This window comes from Hemiscyllium ocellatum, chromosome 3 (genome assembly GCF_020745735.1).
Source record: "Hemiscyllium ocellatum isolate sHemOce1 chromosome 3, sHemOce1.pat.X.cur, whole genome shotgun sequence".
Taxonomy (NCBI): domain Eukaryota; kingdom Metazoa; phylum Chordata; class Chondrichthyes; order Orectolobiformes; family Hemiscylliidae; genus Hemiscyllium; species Hemiscyllium ocellatum.
In genome coordinates, this window is record NC_083403.1 from 26,704,544 (window position 1) to 26,718,703 (window position 14,160).

Consider the following 14,160-nt stretch of genomic DNA (forward strand, 5'->3'; position numbering starts at 1 on the left):
CATATGTATGGCATGACCAACTGTACAGACCATCAAAATATTTAATGAATAAAGTATATTTTTGAAATAAAAAAAACAAGTCATAGAAGGAGGCCATTCAGCCCATTAAGCCTGTTTCACAAATCATAAGATTCAGGCTGAACTGATCACGGCCATAACTCCACTTTTTTCCCTTTCACTACAATCCTTGTTAATCAAAGATACTGCCTGAGTCAACCACACGTATATTCATTGACCCAGCCTCCATGCTCTCTGTGGGACAGAGCTCCAAAGACTAACAGCCCACATAAGAAATTTCTCCTCTTCTCCCTCTTAAATAAGAGACCCATTCATTTTAAGTAGTGCCCACCAGCCAGGCATTAAATGCTTGCCAGTTAGTGACACCCTCATCCCATGAATTAATTTCTTTTTTAAAAAATGTTCTGAAAGTAAAACAAGAATCTGCAATGGGAAACAGATATTTTAAGTCAGTGAAGAATCAACTCACAAACAACAAACATGGGCAGACCCGAAGTCGTGTTGAAATGAAGACAAGGTTTAATTTCTGCTTTGCCATTCCTGTTATATTGTGCTGTAATTGTAATATTGAACAAAATCCTCTCCCGTGAGTGAAAGCCCAACCCAATGATTTAAATTCCATCAAGTACTTAATCCATTACTGGCCAATCTTGTGCTCAGAATCTCTCTGAGGCAGCTAGCCTTTAATACACTTGTTGGACTGTCACTCAAACTGTGCATGGAATCTCCTGCTGAGATAATGATAGATTACAGAAAGATTACAGTCAAGTATTAATAATAACAAAATGATAGCCTTTGGGGTAATGTCAACAGCTATTATAACATTAGAACAAATGTTTTTCAACTCCACTGATAAGCAATCTATTTTTAAAAAGGATTGGGAACTGAAATAACTTCACAGCGTGATGTGTCTGTGGATCTAATCTGCCCTTCAATAGTACTTGCAACCACTTTAAGACACTGTAACTCCCACTGTGGGTGAAAGCCTTTCCTACAGTGAGTTAGGGTCAGTTTGAGCTCAGCACTGAGTTCAATTGTCACACCCCGCACCTCCCTCCCCCGCAGATAAAAACCAAATCTGTTGGAAATGGGGATGGGACTTCCAGATCTATGTCCTGTTTGCATTTACAAAAAGGTCCTTGGAAGTCTCCATAACTTTATGACAATCGGTTATTAAGTCACTACAGCAACGAAGGAGCCCCACTGAGCCATGCTAACTCTCTCCATCTGGTCATTCCCATTCCTCATTGTACATTCAAAGCCCTGCCACTTTGTCTCTCCTCAACTGACTAGTTGAAACGATCAATCGTCTCTGCTCCCGCTACCTCGCCACTCACGTCATGAAATGTTCTTCCAAGTATGCTACTCACATCTATTGCTTAAAACATTAAATCTACACAATGTCATCCTTGTGCCATCAGCTAAAGGGAACAGCTTTCCTTTATCACAACCTGGCATGATTTTTGTCATCTCCATCCCATCTCCTCATTGTCTCCTTTGGTCCAACAAGAACAACTCCAGCTCCTCCAATCTAACATTGTAGCTGAACTATTATTTAAAAGGCATTTTAATGGGTGCGTGGATAGGAAGGGTTTAGAGGGATGTGGGCCAAATCCTGGTAAACAGGACTAGATCAGTTTAGACTACCTGGTTGGCATGGACACGTTCGGCCGAAGGGTCAGCTTCCATGCTGTATAACTCTATGACTCTACACCCTCTCAAATTCCTTCATATCTTTCCCGAACTGTGGGAACTAGGATTGGTTGTCATGCTCCATTGGCTGCACCACAACTTTGTAGGAGTTCAGCGTAACGTCCCCGCTTTTGTACTCAACAGCTTTATTTACGAAGCTCAACATCCCAGATGCTTTGCTAATAAGCTAATCTCCCAGAACATCCTTCCATCTTCAAAGAGCTGCATGCATGAATTTGGAGGCTTAAAGTGGAGCCAGTTTCCAAAGCTAAATTGCCAAGAGGGGATATTGAAAAGAGAACCAGATGACGACCCCATGTGCCCGGCCAGACAAGTAAACTGGTCAGAGAGAAAATAAAATAATAGACTTTGTTAAAAATCATGCTGCAGTGTAAAGAATTCAATCTTTCAATGATTTCTGTGTGCTATTATTTTGTGTCTTTAGCATGGTTTTTAGCGAGTCATAAGTTAATGTGCATACTCTACACTCTGAATTAAATTGAACTGAATTGGATTGAATTGGATTTATTGTCACGTGTACTGAGGCACAGTGAAGAGCGATGTCTTGTGAGCAATACAGGTAGATCACAGAGTTAAGTAGCATGGATCATCAATAATAGGTAAACAGCGGCAAAAACAAAAACACAGGGACAGGCGAATGTTAAGAATTTGTGAGTCCATTCAGTATTCTAACAACAGTTGGGTAGAAACTGTTAGAATACTGAATGGACTCACAAACGCTTAACATTCGCCTGTCCTATAGACAGAAGCTAACTCCAACTTCTTTTCTCTAGCTGTCTTGATGAGTGTGTCTGTATTTGAAAAGATTCTGTGTACAGACAGCAAGGTGTGGTGAGGGGAATTCCCAGATGATGTGGCTGTTTTGGAAATATATCCTTAACTTTCCTCCATTAAATCTCTCAGCACAGACTCCAAGAGAACAATTTACATCAAGGAAATTGCATCCAGTGACCAATTACTTTGTGGACTGTTTTTGTCTTAAACTTGTAAGGCTTCACGAGAATTGCAAACTTCCCAATCTTTCAGGAAACCACAGCCTGACGATTTGCAAGATAATCTGCTGCAAAGCCAGAACTGGTGAATGCCTGTGAATTTAAGACCTTCCAGTTCCGAGGGTTAGAATGCTCTCTTCCCTTTTGACTGGATGTTTAGCTTGACCTGGGACCTGATCCGAGATTGAAGGAAGTAAACAGTAGGCCATTCAGCTGACGTGCTCGGTTCCCTGCTCCGTCCTGCCTCTGGGCTGTATCCCAGATGCAACCCTCAAACTCGGCACCACCCTCTTGAATGGACATACCTGTCCATCTCCCTTCCCAACTATGTACTCCACCCTCCTCTCTGACCTACCACCATCAGTCCCACATTCCGCCTGAACAGCTTGGCCCTAAATTTTTAGACTATGCCCCCTCGTTCTACATAACCAGTGGAAATAGTTTATTTTTAGCTACCCTGTCCTTTCCTGTTAATATACTGAAGACTTTGACCAGATCACATCTTAACTTTCTAAATGCTAGACAGACTGGTCACTGGATATTCCCCTATTTGTTCCTGACCAGCAACAGTCATTGTACAGCAATTAGCTGTGGGAATGGCTCCCATCTGTTCCCCAAACTCTTGTTTGCTCCTTAAACTGCCATCAACCAAGTTGGCATCGAAACTGCATCTGAGCTGTGACCCAGTATTCTGCAGGGTGAAGTTTTATATTGGCAGTGCCTAGATGCATCAGGCCAGTAGACATTATATCGCCAACACTCTCTGCACTAGGGTCTGCTTGCAAGCTGCCAAGGTTTCATGTGGCCAGTGATTCCTGTCAATCAGAAATGTCTTCTCATCACTGGTAATGTCAGCTGCAGAGTCTCAGGCCATTTTATCCTCTTCTTCCAGCCTCGACATCTGAAGCTTCCGAATCCACAAGCCATCAGAGCCTTTCACAAAGACAGGTCTCAGAAGCAAAACCACAGAGTGAGCAAGGAGCTTCTGCTTAGTCACACGAGATGAATCGTTAAAAAAAAAATACCATTTGTGTTACACATTTACATTTACCCTTGGCTGATTTACAAGAATGAAGCCCACAATTAGTGTCTCAGTTTTCTGCTGGATGTGTGGTATTACTGGCGGGAATAATTGAGCAGATTCATGGCACAGTCAATCTTAAGGAATTAAAAATTAATCCCTCTGTAAAATATCATTAACGTAGCATCGCCCGTGGCTGATTTTGAACTTTGACACTTCAGAGTCCATGTCTCTCGTTGATAAGTCCATTTTTCACTCTCCCTTCATTTTCCCATTGCTCCTACCACTGAAGGTGCCACCTTTAGCTGACTGCATTGTCCAATCAATCTCCTAGCAGACTCAAGTGGCCAATCTTCATGCATGTAGCAGCCCTGAGATGCAACATAAGATTCAAGCTTCTTATTTAAAGTTAGCTGGACCCACACACTGGAAACATACAAACAAGGGGCAAGAATAGACCAATCAGGTTTTCAAACCTGCTCTGCCATTCAATAAGACCATAATTTTAAACTGAACTCTACATTCTTGTAGATCCCCAATAAATCTTCCATCCCTTTGCTCATCATGAATCCAATTACCTCTGCCTTAAAAATATTTATAGATTCAGAATCCTCTAGCATTTGCAAACAGGAATTCCAACGATTCACAACCCTTGAGAGGAGGAAACTTGAGAGACTTGTTGTTTCAACGAGTAAAATTTGATCATATACCGAAAAGAACACAAACTACCCAGATTGATTGATTGATTTTGATCCTTGACTCCAATATCCCTCCACTGCTGGAGTTTCATTTCCCTCGTGTCAGGTTTTTTTCGTGAAGATGATACAGGACTGACTGCGACAAACAGTCAACAATCATCGTTATCATGTGATTCCACCAGAAATGTAGAGGAGTGAACAAGATGGGATCTATTCTTCCTGTGTTGCTGCGTGTGGGTTCAGTTGAATGACCACTCTCCACCTGGCATTCAATCCCATTGGCTATCGTGCCACTAAACATTAGCTGGGGGATTCTAATAGACCTTACTGCCCAGGATGAAATTCTTCATAAATTTGTAGAATTCTCACACCTCATTTTTAAGAATGAATATTTGTCTTGAAGCTGAAGCTGTTTGACTTTCAATACAAACCTGCCTTCTCTCAGCCTTGCAGCAGACAACCAAAACCAGCCAAAACCAGCCAAAACCAGCCAAAACCAGCTGTGTGTCATTTCTAACATGAGCATTTATCATCATTTCTATCTCAGCTGGTACTTTTATGCAGAGATTATACAAAGGCTGGCCAAACAGTTCCTTTTCATTAAGAGTATGACCCTTTAAGAATATGTTTGAATAACCCATGTGCAATACCGTATGATAAATAATGCAGGCATCCATGTTGAGTTGCATTATTCTTGACGAGGGACCGAGCTTCTACTCACTGCTCAGACAGAACCACTCCATTACTCTCTAAGGCACAGACAACTAATGTAATACACCCCTTCTCGCTTTCCAGGGTCTTAATGTCCTCAACTGCTGTATGTACAGCTTGTCCCAAAACAGGACTTGCAATGCAACATTCATAAATTCAGTCAGTAACTTTTCATGGCTATCTGATACATTTATGGAGCTCAGGAGAACTAAATGATCATTAAGAGGATATTCAATTCCATGCAAAGAGACATTTTCTGCAACAGTAGTGGAAGGGACTAACTTTCTCAACCCTATCTAAAGGCTTTTCATTATTCCACACTTAATCTGTGCTCGGGTTAGAAAGATACATGAGGTTGCTTCTGTCATTAACCCTTTACATTTCATGAAAGCATACCTCCCTCTCCTGTCTAAATATCACAGGAAGATCACAACACATTAACATTCCCATAAAGTCACTTCCTGCATTTTATTAGTTTATGTCATTGGTCCCATTAATAAATCTGGAGTGTTCCTGATGGGCTGGTACAGATTTGTTCATCTACAGTGTGACAATGCAGAGGGGGGAATGTGTGCAAGGTAACTGTATGCTATTTGGTTTTTACATTTCTTACTCACCAGTTTGCCTTGTTTCTAACCTGTGGGCCTGGAATCTGCTTTCCTTAGCATTATACCTTTCTGGTGCTCAGTAGCATAATGTGGATGCTAGCAGTGCTAAGTCCAAAACCCAACACTGTGGTCAAGGAATTTGTATTCAATTAAACACTGCATTTAACATAAAATGGTGCTCTCTGTGATACTGATCAGAAATCTACCAGATCGTCATAAAAACCCAACTCATGTTTATCAGGAGAGAAAACCCATTATTCCCTACCCAGTCTGTGCTATGGATGACTACACCTCTATAGCAACATGGCTAATTCTTAATGTTCCTCTGTAACGGAGTCTAGATTAGAGTGGTGCTGGAAAAGCACAGATGAAGGGCTTTTGCCCGAAACATCGATTTTCCTGCTCATCGGATGCTGCCTGACCTGCTGTGCTTTTCCAGCACCACTCTAATCTAGACTCCGGTTTCCAGAATCTGCAATCCTCACTTTTACCTAGTTCCGAGCGAGCCAAACCCGCCACGCCGATAAAGCACTGGCAGTGTAGCTACACGATACAAGTTTCAGCACTTCAAGGAAAGTGGCTCATGACCAGCTTCTCAAGGGTGAGTAGGGATGGTCAATGTGTGTTGGCCTTGCCTGCAATGTTCACATCCAAGAAGAATTTTATTAAAAAACACAGCGATCAATGAGTCTTACTGATGTGTGACATATACAAGTTCATAAAGCAGAGCTTTAATGTTGACAGACGCACTTATAGAGGCATTGAGATGTACAGCACAGAAACAGACCCTTCGGTCCAATTCATCTATGCCAATCAGATATCCTAACCTAATCTAGTCCTATTTGCCAGCACTCGGCCCTTATCTTCTAAACTCTTCCTATTCATATGCTCATCGAGATGCCTTTTAAATGTTGTAATTGTACCAGCCTCCACCACTTACTTTGGCAGCTCGTTCCATACACACATCACCCTCTGCGTGAAAACGTTACCCCTTAGGTGCCTTTTAAACCTTTTCCCCCTCACCCTAAACCTACTCCCTCTAGTTCTGGACTTTCTCACTTCAGGGAAAAGACCTTGCTTACTTACCCTATATATGCCCTCATGATTTTATAAAATTCAATCAGGTCACCCCCTCAGCCTCCAACACTCCAGGGAAAACAGCCCCAGCCTGTTCACCTAATCTAGTCCAATTTACCAGCACTTGGCCGTTATTAGATTAGATTAGATTACTTACAGTGTGGAAACAGGCCCTTCGACCCAACAAGTCCACACCGACCCGCCGAAGCACAACCCACCCATACCCCTACATTTACCCCTTACCTAACACTACAGGCAATTTAGCATGGCCAATTCACCTGACCCGCACATCTTTGGACTGTGGGAGGAAACCGGAGCACCCAGAGGAAACCCACGCAGACACGGGGAGAACGTGCAAACTCCACACAGTCAGACGCCTGAGTCGGGAATTGAACCCGGGTCTCAGGCGCTGTGAGACAGCAGTGCTTACCACTGTGCCACCATTCTAAACTTTTCCTATTCATATGCTCATCAAGATGCCTTTTAAATATTGTAATTGTACCAGCCTCCACCACTTACTTTGGCAGCTCGTTCCATACACGCATCACCCTCTGCGTCTCCCTATAGCTCAAACCCTCCAACCCTGGCAACATCCTTGTGAATCTTTCCTGAAGCCTTTCAATTTTCACAACATCCTTCCTATAGGAGGGAGACCAGAATTGTTTTCTAATGTTCCTGTTAACTGCCTCGAGATGCTTTACATGAAAGGTCCTATACAAGTCTGAGTTGTTGCATTGTTGTTTTGTGAGCCTCACATGTCAAAAGGCTTAGATTTACCTGGGTGGGTAAATTGTGCAGTAAAATGAAGCCATTTTGAACCGAAGGCCGAAGATTAAATCCACAGCGGGTGATGAAATGAACCATTACCCAAAAACAAATCCATACTACTTACAAAAACAGAAACTGTTGCTGAAATTCAGAAGGTTTGACAGTATTCTTGGGGAAAAAGCAGAGTTAATGCATCAAGTCCCCTTACTCCTCATCAGTGATGATGAAGAAGCACGTACTCGAAATGTTCCCTCTGCTCTCAACCTCACAGATGCTGCTAGACGTACTGAGTTTCTCCATCAATTTTTGGTTTTCATTTCAGATCTCCAGCAATTCTTTGTTTTATCCACAATTCATCAAAAGGAACTGGATTCCATTCATTGCTCAGACAGAACCATTCCATTACGCTCTAAAGTATATAAAACTTACACAATATTCCTCATCCTCACTTTTTAGGGTCTTTATGTCCTCAACTGCTGCATATACAGCTTGTCCCAGGATAGAACTCGCAATGCAACATCTATAAATTCAGTCAGTAACTTTTCATGTCTATTTGATACGTTTATGGAGCTCAGGAGAACTAAATGACCATTAAGAGGATATTCAGTTCCATGCAAAGAGGCACATTCTACAGCAGTACTAGAAGAGACCACCTTCTAAACCCTATCCCTCGGCTTTTCATTATTCTACATTTAACTTGTGCTCTGGGTGAGAATGATACAAGAGGTTTGCTTCTGTCATTAACCCTTCACATTTCATGAAAGCATACTTCCCACTCAGCGGAGAGGAAGACCGCAACAGTTAAAAGCTGCAACACATTACTGTTCCTGAGAAACTACTGACTGCACTTGATTAGTGTATATTATTGGTCCCATTTATAAATCTGAAATGGGTTGGTACTGATTTGTTCATTTATGTTGTGACAAAATGATGGGGGAATTGTGGCATGGTGTGTAGCGTGTTCAAAGTAATAGTGTTCTATTTGGTCCAAACTACTTTGTGCTAACCTTGGGGAGGAGGAGGAGGGGACGGTTAGTGTTAGGTTTTACATTTCACACGCGCTAATTTGGAAAGGTCTGTCCTTAGTGTTCCTGCTTCCTTTGAAAATAAATCCTCAATTATTATTGTGAGAATTCAACACAGTGAGTGAACTTAAGATATAGGTGAAACAATCACAGCACAGCTTTAAGCTTTGGAAATGGTTCTTAAGGTTTTGGGAAAAAAAGTCTTGGGTAAAGGCCATGAAAGGCCTAAACCACAGAAAATAAGGTTCTGCAATGAGGATGCTGGCCAATTCATATTACTGAGGCTTGGCCCTTAGCACCTCCTGACACAGTTGGGGTATAGAACTTGGGTGGAGTATCTAGCTGCTTTCTAGTGAAAACTCATTGTCTGAAAATGGAATTGGGCTCATTTATGATGCCCTCTGAGGCTAGTTTACTTGCTTACATAGAATCTTGGTCTGCAGAATGACCCTAGGGGGACCATTACACCCGTGAGCAACAGGAAGGGCTGTGGCAGATTGGCAAGATGTTAAAATAAATAGGGAACCTGGTAATGCAGCAGTTTCCAATGAGAAGGTTAAAGAGACCCAAGCATAATACTGTGAAGAATAATATGGACTGATGGCCAGGAGGAACAAAGCACTGAAAAGAATATTTAATTCTCTTCCATTTAGGACAAAATCCAGGTTATACTGTGACTGGTTCATGTTTACACTGCCTGTGCAAAGTGAATGGAGATCTGGACAGCTGTACAATAACACCATGTTTGGGTCAATCAACTGCTTTGTTTGTTAGGAGGGCTCCAAATCAAGTAGTGTAGTACAGGAAATTCCATAAACTTACAGCTATCTCTAGACACTTTGCTCAGCATTACCTTACTCCTGTTAAGATTTTATCTCCTGTATAACGCTGATAGAACAATGCTGTTTTTCTCAGTTGCCTCCCAGTCGTTAAGGTTCTGAGTTCAAATCTTCACAACGGGGCCTCAACACAAGAATCAGGTCTAACACCCAGCACCAAGTGAGGGGGTATCACATTCTCTAGAGTTGATACCTTTTGGATGATGTGTTGAACCATAGTCCCCATCTTCCTGTTTGTGTGGATATAGATATCCCATCCCATAAGACATCTGCTCTTTCTTATAGTGTTATATTGAGTATATTGACAATCATAAAAGTCAATGACACAATCCGATGCTTTGGGGGTATAAGACCAGGGAAAATTGCACTGTTGGGAGGAGAACTACCAGGCCCAGCATGTAAACAGATTGCTTGAAAAATAGCTCTCTTAAAAGGTACCTTTTCGATCAGGAACCTGTGACACAGAAATTCCTAAGAAGAAAAGAAGACACAGGAAGATCCGAACAGAAGAACAAAAGCTGCCTGGTTTTGAGATAAGAAGTGTGGTTTTGTAAGTCTTAATTGGGAATTTTATCCGACTGGCATTATAGAAGGAAAGGTAAAAGATAGGTTAGAGGAAGAAATTGTAAATAGTGGTTAATTAATTATTTTCTGTTATACTTTAAGAAATAAAGTTGTTAATTTTTACTTTAAATAGTTCTTGGCCAATCAGATTTTTACAGATTACTGCATGGGATAAATCTTTTCTATGTTGCTGGTTTACCCCGTGTCATAACAATAGGATGCAGCTGTCGCTGAACACGCCAGTATTTATTGTCCATCCTGGTTGTTCAGAGGTTGGTTAAGTGTGTAGCACATTACTGTGTATCTGGAGTCACAGGCACGGTGAACTCAGGGTAAGGACTGCAGATTTCCTTCCTTAAAAGGGTGTTAGTCACCTGAAGGTGGCTTTTATGACTATCAAAAGCGATTACACCAAATTCGATCTTTACTACCTGTAAACCTGTGATTTGAAGCCAGCACCCCTCCCCCCAGAACATTCGCCTGGGATTCAGGATCAACAGTCCCAGATTACCACTACACCACCATCTCCTGCCATCTATTGAATGAGCAAGAGGAACCAGAGGACACAGCTTAAAAATATGGGGTAGGTCATTTAAGACTGAGATGAGGAAAAACTCCTTCACCCAGAGAGTGGTGGCTGTGTGGAATGCTCTGTCCCAGAAGGGAGTGGGGGCCCAGTCTCTGGATTCGTTTCAGAAAGAGTTGGATAGAGCTCTCAAGGATAGTGGAATCAAGGGTTATGGAGATAAGGCAGGAACAGGTTACTGATTAAGGATGATCAGCCATGATCATAATGAATGGTAGTGCAGGCTGGAAGGGCAGAATGGCCTACTCCTGCACCTATAGTCTATTATCTAATGTAAAGACACCACATGATTTTTAGAGATTCAAAAAGTGCAGGAAGTGCATCCAGTGAAGATTGTGAAGACATCAATGACGCAAAGGGAAATAGGATTGGGTTGGTCCATTGGACGCAGACTTCCCAAGCAGGAGATCTTGACCCACCCATCCCCGGGGCTATAGTCATGTGAAGAAATCTACCTGATGGCCTTTCCACATGGCAACAAAATGTTGGTTATTAATTGGCTCCTCAAGCATCTCAACTGGGCCAAGAGCAGGAGCAGCACCCAACACCTACCTCCTGGTAAAGTACACGCTGAGGTGAATAGGTGATGAACACAATACTACAGGCCACCTCACCAGATTTTGCAGCCATCCTGTCAGCCCAGTCGGGGAGGAGGGAGTGAGGCAGTGGAGAGGGATAGGGTGCTGTGCATATGATTTTGGTTAAGGAGTAAGAAAATGAAGTGGAATTTGTGACTGGCGTGCTACTCCCTGTACTCGTGGTCTTTATTTATTGCTTACGGTACTCATGTTGACACTGTTGTGCTCTTTCACACCCTCCCTCACACTCCATTCTCTCATTCACTCCTTTGCACCTCCTACTCCCATACTCACACCCCACACTGCTCACTCTACAGTGCAGCCAAACAGTAGTGGGAGGGGGTCGACAGCCAGAGAGCAGAAAGCAGGACCAAAACTGAACAGCAAAGGAAGTGCAACGTTTTTAACACCAGAACCAGATAAGCCAGCCTTACTGTAAATGTTTGTTATTTCATAAAATGTGCACTGTTTCTTTTCTCAAAAGAAATGGAGAAGATTGAAAGCCATTTAGCCTTTATCTCAGTCCACTGGTTACATCCTTTCAAACACAGTTTCAGAAACAAGGGGTCATTTTACAGAAATAAATCAGGGGTAAGAACACAGGGCAAGCGTTCCATGGATATATCTCAGTTAGCCTTAAAAGGAGTTTTTGGTTTCCTAACATGAGGGAAGGATCGGTTATGGAAGACATCAATTAAAAAAGCAAGGCCTGGCCCCCAGACTATCTGTCTCTGCCGTAAGCTGCGAGTTACAGCTTTTTCTCCTCACTGCGCGGCTTCTTTGCCAAGTTTTGCTCTGACAGAACACAAGAGAAAAGGTTGTTAAAAGCTGGTGCTTCATAAAGACTGGACAAGCAGGATGAGGGCTCTTCTCTGCACCCCATTCTCCCCTTCACTATACACACAGAGAGACACACACTTACACTCAGAAACACACAGACGCACACACACACAGACACACAGATGCACACACACACAGACGCACACACACACAGACACACACACAAACACACAGACAGAGAGACACACACACAAACACACAGACACACACAAATACAAACACACAGACACGCTCACACAGACACAAAGACAAACACATACACACACAGACACGAATACAGACACATAGACACAGACATACACACACTTAGACACTCAAACATACACATACACACATGCAAACACAGATACACACAAAAACACAAACATACACACACACACACACACACACACACACACACACACACACACACACACGCATACACACAAACACTTCTGATCATCGTGCCTTCAAAACCCTGAACCTATGCCAATAGGTTAAAAACCCACCAACACGTTTCAGAAACAAAAAAACCTGAAGACAGCAGTACACAAAGAGAACATCTCCTCACATCTGAAGGAAAAAAAATCAAGAGATTTCTTTAGGTTTGGGCAACTCCAGAGGGAGTCCCAGGACATAATGCAACAAATAGATGAAGCTGCTCAGTGATCAAACCAAAGCACCTCTTCACCGAAAAGCTGACTAGCCCTGGGGTCAGGGTAGGGTCAATTAAAAATGTCAGAACTGACAGTTTCTACTTTAACAATGGAATTCAGAGATAGAGAGCCAAAGTAGAGAAAGTCAGCGTTGAATTACAGATCACCCATAATTGATATAAATGACCACCAGAGGCTGGTGCCTGTGGTTGGCGTAGTTACCTTTCTATGTTCTCAGGTAGGCTGCTAGTTCAGATAGAGGCTTCCTTTTCAAAATCTCCGCTAAACAATTGCACCAAGCAAGTTCTATTTTAACTATGGAAGTGCTTTCTTCCTTCAAAACAATATGTTTACTGGATTGCAAGTATTTCTGGATTTAGATTGCGCACTGTATGGCCGTAAATGTTCATTACATCACTTAATCTGTCATTGATGGTCTTCACCACTTGCACTGCTTGAACCCTTTACACTCCAAAATACTGTAAACAATGTCCCTTCCTTGATAATGAAGCTCAATCACGCTCAATTGGCTTAGTGTTCGGTCCAATCCCTCCACAATGAGGCATCGTGACTACAATATGCATGATCCACGAGATAGGCTTAATTTCAAGGACAGCCTGCCCCACTCAGGACAGCTACATCACAGGAACACAGTAAGCTGCTGAGTCACCCGATGTGAATCTGCATTAGCAGTTTTTTCCCTAATGAGACAGGGTCAATCTCCTGGAACTCTTATACTCATCACCAGTGTGGGAGCACCATGCCCGCAAGGGAAGTCCGATGACTATCTTCCCAAGACAACTAAAGATAATTGCAGCTTTCTCAGTGGGAACCACATACAGAGAAAAAAGGAAAAAGACATGCCATGTGGTTGTCATGGCTATGGTTCATGACCCTGAAATACTTCTGGGTATATTGAAATTTTAAGTACAATGTGTTTTCTTAAACGGACACACAAGCCAAAGAATGGCTGAGAAGGTAAAGTCAGTAACTGTCTAAAACATCTGTGTGGGTTACACTGAAACTGGAGAGGAATCGTGGAATGCCATACCTGAAGGGAGCAGAATCCTGCAGACAGCTACATTTCAAAAGGAGGGGTACCCATTAAAAAGCTGGACCGTAACTTCCTGTGGGTTGTTTCCCAGAACGCAGACAGGATATGAGTTGAAAGAAAAGTAGTTCTTTGCAAAATACATGTTGATGTCTCACCCTACAAGGAAGTATGTGAACGAGCACTTGAAATGTCATAACATTCAAGGCTATGCTGGACAAATGCTGGAAAGTGGGATTAGTGCAGATTAAGTTAGCACAGACTTGAAGGGTAAAGAGACTTCAATCTCACTCTACAGGTGATTAAAAAGCCAACCACAATCTGTGGTCTCTGTGTGCTAAAATGCTGGTGTGCTTGTGTATTTGCCTGTGGTTTGAGTTCCACTGTGCTACAATGTGCTGTGAAGGCACTCACCTGAGAACATCCATTAGACCAT

At 42.4% G+C, this 14,160-nt stretch overlaps 1 protein-coding gene across 4 annotated transcripts in view; it reads right to left on the reverse strand.

Moving 5' to 3' along the window:
* daam2 (dishevelled associated activator of morphogenesis 2) overlaps window positions 1-14,160 on the reverse strand; it is a 312,353-nt gene that overhangs the window by 199,372 nt on the left and 98,821 nt on the right. The window contains exon 1 of one of the 4 annotated variants that reach the window (XM_060849189.1): window positions 12,896-12,926. The exons of the other annotated variants lie outside the window; for them this stretch is intronic. The gene's annotated coding sequence lies outside the window, so the exon portion shown is untranslated. Of the gene's footprint in view, window positions 1-12,895; window positions 12,927-14,160 lie in introns of those variants that run through there. 4 annotated transcript variants of the gene reach the window in all.